Consider the following 9,208-nt stretch of genomic DNA (forward strand, 5'->3'; position numbering starts at 1 on the left):
TCTTATAGATGGTTCATCATTTATAAATATACCAGAAAGGCACGTGTTATGTAATACCCTCCAATGAATTGGACATATGTTTCCTCCTTGTTTTACTTGTAAATATCTTATAGAAATATCCTGAGACTTCTGTCAACATTTCCCAGAATGAGACTGTTAAACAATTTGGATTTATGCCTGTGTTGAGATTGGAGACTCAATGAGAAAATGTGTTTATGAAATTAAGTTGCAGGTGATTCACCAACAGATGATGTGCTGGTTGAAAGGCCAGCAGTGCAGTGCAGGGACCTAGGAAATAGGAAGGTTAGCTGTGTTGTTTTCTGTTTTCTGTGTAGAGCTATATGGTCAACCATATTAAATATCTTTTAACATTTTTATTATATGGAACATTTTTTTATATTATCCAAGTAACACATTCACATAGTTTTTTAAAGTTTTAACAAACAAAACCAGACATCCCTTCCTTTCATAGTTTCCTTACTCTTACTACTACTTAAAGGCAACTATTTTGAACTTTTAAACTATTTTGTGGTGTTTGCTTACATATTCCTAAATACTGTCAAAGCATTGACGGTTCTTGATGCATTTGTTTTAGAGATTTTATATGTTCTTTCTCTTAAAGTAGATAGAACTTTTAATTCTTTTACATTCCCCTTATCATCCCCATATCAATCCAGTATAGTTATAACTCAATTTTTAAAATCCATAATTCAAATTATTAATATGACTAGGCAAAACTTTTTCATTGCTAAGCTAAATGGCATGGATATAGGCTCTTTATCTGCACTTTAAAATTTTTCCTGGAGTTAATCATTGCTTTATATTTTTCATTTATTTGGTTTCTTTGAACCAGGAGTTAAGTTTTCTACCCTTTCCAGTAGTTCTGCAAAGTTTCTCAATAGTTTTTCTACAATTTAAAATCTATCAAATAATCTTTCATTTACTTTTTTAATGGGAGATTTTTCTCTTGAAACCATCCATCCTCCTCTAATCTGAATCAATTGCTATCTAGGCTTGCCCTTGACTATGGAATGTATTTCTAATATTTCTGTTTGACCTCAATTTCTCAGGACTCATGATTTTTTTCTTCTTTGCATAATCACACATTTTAGAAGAGAAATTTCTCCAATAACTTCTTGAAAAAGCATTAAAAAAGAAGTATTTTTTTTGAGTCTTTGAATATTTGTAAAGTTTCTCTTTTTTTTTAACCTTATTTTACTTGACTGATATTTTGGTTGGCTATGGAATTTAGTATTAAGAATACTTTTCACAAAGAATCTTAAAGGCATGGTCTTTGTCTTCTAGCATTTAATTTTGTAGTTGAGAAGTCCATTCCCAGTGTTTTTATGTAATTTTATTTTTGAAAAATCTGGAAGCTGTTAGGATTTTTTTTTTCAACCTTTTTTTTTTTTTTTTTTTTTGAGATTTCATAATAAAACGAGCTGGTATAAGTCCCTCTGCCCTTGTTAATTTATTGAATACTCAATTGGCTAGATAGATATTATTTTCCTCATTCTGGGAAATATTCCTCTTCATCTTTTACTTTTCAGGGGGGAAAGTTTTCTCCTCATTTTCTTCTTTATTAATTCTTTTTGGAATAGGTATTTGTCGAATGTAGGACATCTTGGATCAATTTGCCAATATTCTTTTTCTGTTTTTCTATTTACTATTATTTTTGGCTTTTAAATTCTATTTCCTAGGAGATTTTCTTGACTTTATGTTCTAAACCATTTATTGAATATTTTGTTTGGATATTATTTTAAAATTTCAAGAACATTCTTTTCTTTTGTTTTCTGATTATTCCTATTTTTATAGAATCTTAACATTATTTCTCAGAAGTAAAATCATCTCATCTTTTGAGAGTATGAATCATAGTTCCTTCAACATATTTTTTTTTCTGTATCATGTTAGGATTCTCTGAAGTATATTTTATAGTTTCTTTGGTTATTGTCTTTCATGTTTCAGACTGTTCCTTAACATTCTCTGCAGATCAAGATATATTCAAAATGAAGCATTAATAGAGGGGTTGGAAGCTTTTTGTATTGGGGCATATTTGTCCATTGGACTGGTGGACCTATGTCATTTTTGTTGGGGGTTCAGTGTTTTTAGAGGAAGATCTTCTAGGCTCCTGCTCTGAAGTTGTAAGTCTAATAGCTGGCATTTGGGGGCTGGATAGATGCAGGAGCTGTTTAGCTCACAACTGAGTATGGATATTTTTGCTAAATTCTATCCTACCCTCTCCATATCATCACCCAGAAATTAAGTCTAATACCGTATTCCAGATTTACTCTGGGTCTTGTATTCCAAGTCTGAAACAATTCAGGTTCAATTTCTCTTGGGGAAAAAAATTCATTTCCTTCAGTGTACTTGAAGGGTGGTTGCTTAAAAGCAAAGAGAGGGACAAACTGAGAGTCTTATTGCTTCTTTTGGAGATTTAAAGGCCTTGACATGCCCACCTTCAAAGATACCTGGCATCTCCAATTACTGAGACTTTCAGGGGATCTGAACAACAAACCAGATTATTTCGCAACAGGATTCCTTGTTATAAGTATATGGATTTGAACTCTTTCCCTTCTGCTAAGTTATATTCAATTTCTTCATCTGCTTTCTAAGTTTATAATCTGTTATGGATGAGGTTGCAGATGTCTTCTGTTTCTTTCTTTCAGTGAAGATGGAATTTGCGCTTCTGTTTCTCGTCCTCTTTGATTATTGGAAGGTTTTGTTAAAAGAACAACTAAGAGGAGTTTTCTTTACTTAACCATCCAATTTTAAATACTTTTCTTTTTTTTTCATCTTTTTCAATTCCCTCTTAATATTGTCTGTTTCCTAGTCTTTTCTCTTTACATACCTTAAATGCTACATTATTTATACCTATTTCATCTATTTGTTGACAAAATAAATATTGTCTCAATATAGGATTACTGCTTACTGCTAAATAAATGCTTTCTTTTTTTTTTTTTTTTTTTTTTTTACAGAAAGGTGGTCTCAGTTTGTCTGCTACTTTCTCCTAAACACCTTTCCCAAACCTTTAAAACCAGGAAAGGTTTCATTGCCATATATAACTTTAATACCACTACAACATTTACCATATTACATTGAAATTACTGGTTTGCTTGTCTTCCTGAAATTTTACCAAGAGTAGAGGCCACATCTCAGTCATTACTGTATCCTCAGTGCTCAGCTCAGTAACCTCAGATATAGGAGGCACTTGGGAAATATTTGTTAAATTAATGAATGTTAAAATGCATAGATAATTTTCATTAGCGTAAGATGGTAAAATATTTTAGTTCAATGGCCTTACTATTGTTATTATGTTATCGTTATAGGAAAAAAGTGAACACTAAACATTTTAAAGATTGTATCTCACCACTAATTATCCTTTTACTGCAATTAGTGAAAATGTGACTTCTTAAATATTTCAAAGAATGCCTTTGAATATTCTGTTACTTTTCTTTGTAATTCTCATTGCAGTTTTGTTAGCCCAAGTGTTTTAATCTTCAAAAATTTTGCTTTTTAGGTCCTAATTCTAGTGCATTTTTAGAATTTATGTATAGTGCATGCTTTTCTCCTCACTGTGAAGAGCTTCGTGAGAGAAAGGAGGCAGGAGTTAGAATATATTTTTCCATACTTAGATAAACAAAAAAACTGTGAGTGGTAAGATTTCTATGCATGGAATATTTCTGCTAGAATGAAGAATCCTTCACATTCTCATATAATTGTGATTATCTCTCCCAGATTAGTTCTTGGCTTACAAAACAAAATGCTACCCCAGGCTAAACTTCAAAGTAGGTAGTGGCTTCAAAGAGATAGAAATTTAATGGAGACAAAAAAAAAAAAAAAAAAAAAAGAAATAAAAACAAAACAGAGAGAGGCAAAAGACATAGCCAAAAATGTAGGATTAGCTTTTAGAAATTTTACCTGGAAAACTTTGAAAGTCAATAAAATAATACAACAGTAACACATTGGAAAGAAGCATCAGATATTCAACTACTCATGTTATGTTAATGCTTTGTGATTGTCTCAAAAAACAAAGTTAGTTTTATGTCTCTTTAACAGTATAAATAATTTAATATTTATCTGAGCTTTTAAGTTGAGATGAAAACACAATACAATACACCAAACTTAAAATAAACAACTATGGACATGGGCCAGATACAATACTTTTGTATTTTCACTGATGGAAATAGTTTTAGAGATGTCCAAAAAGATTTTTAAATGCATTTAAACAACTGAAATACTTACTTTTGATGTTATCACCATGTGGGCAGGTTGTCTCTTGAACATGCTTGATTAAAAAATGGTTTGGCTCAGCTCTGTTTTGCTCATCAAAGGAATAAAACATTACTGGAAATTTTCAAAAATAATCTTTTTAAATACCATGAATACAATTAGCTATGTCCTGAAATAATGTTTCCCAGGTCCCCTTTGACATACTTTTATGTACATTCACAATAATAGTAAAATAAAAAGAAGGCTAGGATTTGTTTAGGTTTAAAGTCCAGTAAAAGGAAAGGGAATAGTATACACTTCATAAAGTTGACTCCTAATGATTATCTTATTATACATGTATATATGCTCATTAATGAATATTTACCAAGAATAAACAAAAAGAACAAAATGCTCCTAGTTGCAATATACAGCCACACAACCATTCTTAGCATTTCAGCACATTTTCTTCAAACCATTCTTTTTATACATTTATTGTTGGTGTTACATATGTAAAACTACTGTTGGTTAAAAACAACAACTTTTAACTATGATAAATAACAAAGAGAAGAAAAATGGAGGAAGACAGCATGAAAAATTGTCAGGAAAGGTAAGTAAAAAATTTTGTTCCAAGTACTTTCTAAATACTTTTTTCCTTTCTTTTTTTTTTTTTAAGATTTATTTATTTATTTTAGAGAGTGAGAGAGTGAGCAGGGGGAGGGGCAAAGGGAGAGGGAGAGAGTCTCAAGCCGACTCCCTGCTGAATGCAGAGCCTGATGCAAGGCTCCATCTCACAATCCTGAGAACATGACCCTGAGATCATGATCTGAGCTGAAATCAAGAGTCAGATGCTTAACCAGCTGAGCTATCCAGGAGCCCCATGAACTTTGCTTTCTAATGAGAGTTTGAAAACTGAATGAACTCATGGACCCAGAAGCTATGAAACAACTGGACAATAAATCTACAGAATTTAAGTGCTGCACACTGTTATTTGGACTTCTTTTCCAATAGAATAGAATAGAATAGAATAGAATAGAGTAGAATAGAATATAGAATAGAATAGAATAGAATAGAATAGAATAGAATAGGGACACCTGGGTAGCTCAGTGGTTGAGCATCTGCCTTTGGCTCATTTAAAAAAGATTTAAATACAATCTTAAAAAAAATAGAATAAAATGAAATAAAATAAAATAAAATAAGCCTCATAAACTAAAATGCACATTTTTTTAAAAAGATTTTATTTATTCATGAGAGACACACAGAGAGAGAGAGAGGCAGAGACACAGGCAGAGGGAGAAGCAGGCTCCATGCAGGGAGCCCATCGTGGGACTCGATCCTGGGTCTCCAGGATCATGCCCGGGCTGAAGGCGGCGCTAAACTGCTGAGCCACCTGGGCTGCCCTAAAATGCACATTTGTAACACCATTGACTGGTTCTATCCTATCTATAAGATACTGTGCAGATTTGTCAAAATCCATACATATTTTTAAATCCATGTTTAGTGCTACTTTGGTAGACTCTTAAAAATATTCTTTTGGGGAAAAATGATTTTTTAAAGGTTTATTTATTTATTTGAGAGAGAGATAGAGAGTGAGCAGGGTAGGGAGAGGGGCCGAGGGAGAGGGAAAGAGGATCTTAAGCAGACTCTGCACTAAGCACAGAGCCCATCGGGAGGCTCCATCTCATGACCCTGAGATGATGACTTGAGCGAAAACCAAGAGTAGGCTGCTTAACCTACTGCATCACCCAGCTGCCCTGAAACCAATGATGTTCTTACCTGCACTAGATGGTGAAAATAATTTAACAGTTGGCCTGTACTCAAAAATATAGTATAATACTTTTGGGAAGATAAATCAATATTCACAAATGTGAAAGGTGAACATGAAAATATTAGAGAAATTTCAAGAAGCCAGTGGGGCATGAAACTATGAGAGAGAATTCATGGAGAAAGAAGGATATGATACGGACTTTAAAGCTGGGTAGAATTTAAGTTTTTTAGCCTAGTGAATTAAAGAAGTAGAGATGTTACAGATGGGAACACTAGGAGGAGCAGAAGTTGAGAGAAGATACTGGCTATGACATGTCTGGAAAATAGTATGAAATTGGAAGACTAACAGAAAATGGTATCCTGAATTCTCAGTTTAGGTATAGAACTACAAGATAGCAGTCATGGAATAATGACGTCAATAAGTAGTTATAACTGTGATGAAATGTACAAATATAAAGTTTTATAGGAGTGCAATTGGCACGTTAAGCACATTGGGAAAATGAGTATAGAGACAGCATACCTTTATGGCATTTCTCATGACCCCTTTAAAATTTGGTGATCTTCTGCTGCTATGAAAACTCTAGTAGTGTCATTTTTCTCTTATGGTGGCTTTAAATTGCAAGTACTTTCTAAATCAGAAATGACAGTGCTTGTCCTTTGTAATAGTCAGAATGTCCAAGTCCATTCAATGTACAAGCTATCCCCTTCTTCTGTTTAGGCTTCTACAGGGGGAGAGGTGTAGTTGCCTTTTTCTCTGTCATTCATCTCCTTACCCTTTTGCTAGTTGCTCTTTCTGACTCTTCTGAGGGGGAAGGATGGAGGCATAAGGCAGCAGGGGAGGGAAGGGGAAAATAAAATTTTTTATTTGACTAGGGTTATCCTAAAGTGACTTGTCTTTGGGCCTGCCTGGTCCATCTCTAAGGCACATCTCTAACTCTTTTGAGGGTGCTCTGTGTGTCCTTACTAGGGTTTCTTACCTATATTCTCTTGCAGGTTGTATGTAGCTTCCTCATGCCCGAAGAATCTTGGGATACCTTTAGCTTATCTCCACTAAGAACCTCTTCCCAGTCCCCTACTCCTAAACCCCTCCTCAAGATGACTCTATTAGGCAGGACCTAAATCAACTCCACATCTGCTTTCTGTTATGCACGACCCACAACTGGATTTGAGGACCCTTACACAGCCTTTACCTTTATGGATTCTAGGAGTGTGGGCTGATTTCAAGCAGCTCTCTCTCCTTCAGCTCATCTCTTAATAGGGGGACCATCTCTCATCCTTCTTCAATTTTTTGGACAGCATGCCAGATGCCAGTTTCTTATGCTTCCCTAACTGGAGGTGATAAGTGGTGAGCCCTTTTAAAGGTCTCTTTGAAGTCCCTTTCAGTAGGCTTGAGGTGCAGATGGAGAGCCCTTCTCCGCTGGTGGACATTGAGCTCACAACCCAGCTATTCTCAGGAAATAATCCTTAAAAATTCATTCTTTCTATATGAATAGGAGGTTGAAGAGTCATTGAACTGATTTTGATATTTTTCTCTGAAAGTTTCTGTCTTGGTTTGACACCTCACTTTGGAATCTTTTTAGGGATTTGGCTAAAACTCTCATTTTACATCCTTTCCTGGAAGAATTTAAGGGGCCTAACATAGTTCATGAGGTCAGGAAGAACTTTCCTGTGGGAATGAACAGAGAAATTTCATGGAATTCAAGCAGAGCATTTGAAGGGTGGAAGATTGCTCCATAGTAGTAAAGGCATCTGGGAACCCAAGTAAAAGAAGGACTGAGAAGAACCCATTTTCTTGGGTAGCAAAAAGGTTATTGGTGATCTTGGCAAGAATAGTTCCTGCCAAAAGTTAAATTCTCTGAGGTTGAAGAAAGAGGGGGACGTAAGGGAATGGAGACCCCAAGTGTAAGGAAAAGAAGACCACAAATTTCAGAGCTTCTGAAACTTTGAAGTGAAGAAGAAAGTTGGGAATTCTTTTCAGACTCCTGGGTGCTGGGAGAGGGGTAGGTAGAAAAATAATGGTTGAGCGGTGATCAATGGAAATGGAGAAGTAGGTGGTTCAGGAAGGCTGGAGGGGATGAATCTAGAGTTGAGGTAATGTTTACCCTTGGGCAGGAGAAATGCCTCCTGCGAGTTTGCCAGAAGGAAAGAATTAGTGTGGATGTGAAGCAAATGTGAAGATTTGGTGTTTGAAAGGCAAGGAATTTATGGCCTGATGGCTTCTACTTTCTCTGCTTAATCACAAAGTCCTGTAATGACTTTTTCTTCGAATTGGGAAAAATAAAGTAAACCTAAATAGCAGATGGCCTTTAACTAGCTTATATCAGATTTGAAGTGATAACTGGCTATATCTGGATTTGACATATAGGAGAGACAGGATTCAAAGGAAAATTATGAAACATTTAAATATAAATATGGGATTGTGTTAACCATTTTAATGAGCATTTGCACAAGAACCTGTGCTAAGCACTTTACATACATCCAATTCCCCATCTCCTCTCACCTAGATTAGAGCTGTTTTTTTTAAATAAATTTATTTTTTATTGGTGTTCAATTTGTCAACATGCAGAATAACACCCAGTGCTCATCCCGTCAAGTGCCCACCTCATTCCCCGCCACCCAGTCACTCCACCCCCCCATAGAGCTGGTTTCCTATCTACTTTTGCTCCAAAAAAAGGCATTCTCTGTTCAGCAGCCAAAGTAGATTTTTAAAAAACACAAACTGGGATATGTCCCCATTTAAGCCCTGGCATAGCTTCCAAGTGCCTGAAGGTAAAGTCCTTCATGTTCTGGACCCTATGTGTTCCTTCAACCTCACCTTTTCTTTGGTTGTGTATTACATTATTCTTGGAGTTATTGTGAATAAGTCTGTTTTTATTTCACATAAGTATTCTGTTAGTTTTTACAGGAATATACAAAACCTATTGAGTTTTATTCCAGACAAGTTATTGTCTGATGATACTTCAAAATATTATTTAGGCTAAGTCTTTTGCAACATGCACATAGAATGAATGCACTAAGACAATCAAACTTTTCCCCAAACCCCAAAACTCCTTTATCATATAGTTTGAAATCTTATTTTGGTTTTAGCAAGAAAAAGAAAGCTCTTAGAGTGTTATATTCTCACTTCTATGTAGTGATGGCAGCAGCCAATGCATGGGAATAAGAATTCTGGGAAAATGCCAACATCTAGTTTTCTACTCCTTTATTCAAGCTTCTCTCTCTGGATCCATTTTGC

Source organism: Canis lupus, chromosome 1 (assembly GCF_003254725.2).
Source record: "Canis lupus dingo isolate Sandy chromosome 1, ASM325472v2, whole genome shotgun sequence".
NCBI lineage: Eukaryota > Metazoa > Chordata > Mammalia > Carnivora > Canidae > Canis > Canis lupus.